This window comes from Galeopterus variegatus, unplaced genomic scaffold (assembly GCF_000696425.1).
Source record: "Galeopterus variegatus unplaced genomic scaffold, G_variegatus-3.0.2 Scaffold2594, whole genome shotgun sequence".
Lineage (NCBI taxonomy): Eukaryota > Metazoa > Chordata > Mammalia > Dermoptera > Cynocephalidae > Galeopterus > Galeopterus variegatus.
The window spans coordinates 39100-41248 of NW_007728705.1; the positions used below are offsets into that span (position 1 = coordinate 39100).

General features: G+C 35.7%; 1 pseudogene; it reads left to right on the forward strand.

Annotated features, from left to right (window-relative positions):
* The window catches only part of LOC103598386, a 3083-nt pseudogene extending 2166 nt beyond the window's left edge, over positions 1–917 (forward strand).
* Positions 918–2149: the final 1232 nt, after the last annotated feature.

Sequence of the window (2149 nt, forward strand, 5' to 3'; positions counted from 1 at the left end):
AGAAAAAAAAAAATAAAAAAAAAAAAAAAAAAAAGAATTAGATTAAGAATCTTATTTTCACTTGTATAATTTCAGTATCATACAGAACTAACATCTCAGGAACTACGAATACTCTAGACCTTATGTGCTTTATTCCTCCAGTCATTTCAAACACTGAAAGTAGGGCCTATGTGGTTATTTGCCTGCACACTCTGTATTTACATCTCCTACATCCATACCCGTGGACATCAGTTTGTTTAACCATTGATTTTTTTTTTAACCAAATCTTACAGTGCTTATTTAACGTCTTTCTAACAAATCCCATTTTGTGCTGTTATGAAAAACCTCTGTTTCGAAAATCTACATTGGAATTGTGTTCGCAGCTGCCACCACGCCACTGTCGCTCCCTGGGCTCCAGCCCGAGGCGGTGGGGGTGGGTGAGGACGTCTCTATACCGTGGCTCCTACGAAGCAGACTGCCCGCAAACCCAAACTGACTGGGGTAAAGCAACCAGGAAACAACCGGCTACAAGAGCCGCTCGCAAGAGTGCGCCCTCTACTGGAGGGGGGAAGAAAAGTCATCGTTACAGGCCTGGTACGGTGGCACTCTGTGAAACTAGACGTTATCAGAAGTCCATTGAATTTCTCTGATTTGCAAACTCGCTTTCTAGGGTCTGGTCAGGTGCGAGAAATTGCTCAGGACTTCGAAGCAGATTTGCGCTTCCAGAGCGCAGCTATTGGTGCTTTGCAGGAGGCAAGTGAGGCCGATCTGGTTGGCCTTTCCGAGGACACTAACCTGTGTGCTATACATGCCAAACGTGTAACAATTATGCCAAAGTACATCCAGCTAGCATGCCTCATACGTGGAGAACGTGCTTAAGAATACACTATGATGGGAAACATTTCATTCTCAAAAAAAAAAAAAATTTCTCTTCTTCCTGTTATAAGTTCTGAACGTTAGATATTTTTTTTTTCATGGGGTCAAAAGATACCTAAGTATATGGTTGCAAGTGGAAAAATAGGGGACAGAAATCAGGTATTGGCAGTTTTTCCACTTTCATTTGTGTGTGAATTTTTAATATAAATGTGGGGACGTAAAGCATTAATGCAAGTCAAAATGTTTCAGTGAACAAGTTTCAGCAGTTCGACTTTATAACAATTATAAATAAACCTGTTAAAATTTTCTGGACAATGCCAGCATTTGGATTTTTTCCAAACAAGTAAATTTCTTATTGACAGCAACTAAATGGTGTTTGCAGCATTTTTACCATACAGTAGATTCCATCCATTCACTATACTTTTCTAATTGAGTTGTCCTACATGCAAGTACGTTTTTAATGTTTTCTGTCTTCTGTGCTGTTCCTGTAAGCTTGCTATTAAAATACATTAAACTATATATATATAAAAAAAAACAATGTTTTCTGTCTTCTGTGCTGTTCCTGTAAGCTTGCTATTAAAATACATTAAACTATATAAAAAAAAAAAAACTACGTTGTACAGAAGCATATCTTTAATGTCTCCAGACAAAAAAAGCCTTATAATTAATTTAATGTTTGCTATCTGCGGTACAACTTAACAGGGAGTGCCTGACAAGAGAATGGGAGGTGGCTATTAAATATTTCCAGTAAAATGTTGCCTTTGCCTTGTGTGGAACATATAGCATATGCTTTTTAATTTAGTAAATATGAGACGCTTTGTTACTCTGGCTAAAACAATTCTTAATCATAAAATTTCTGAAATTCTTGTAATTTTTTCCCCAAACTTATCATAAGTTGTTTATCAACTTATTTTTTCTGAAGTGTGATTTATTTTTTCCTTCTCTTCCCAACCTCTTGCAAAAAAAGAAGTGGGTTTCTGCTAATAAATTGAGCAAATATCTAACATTTCATGCCTTTCGAGTTGTGTAACTTAACATTCGTTTACTAAATAATTTGTTTTATTTGCCATTGTTCACCAGCTTGCAAAAATGTAGTGAGAGAGCTTAAACATCTAAGTAAATAATGAAATGCAAAAAAAAGAGGAATCCTATTTTTAAAGACAATTTTCATTAGTTATACAATTTTGATTGACAGTTCTTTGAAGATATATTTTGCTTTCTTCTGGCAAAATTAAGCTGTCTATCTAATCATTACGCCTTTGTCTTTTTATTTTTTTTATTTTTTAGCTCCTAT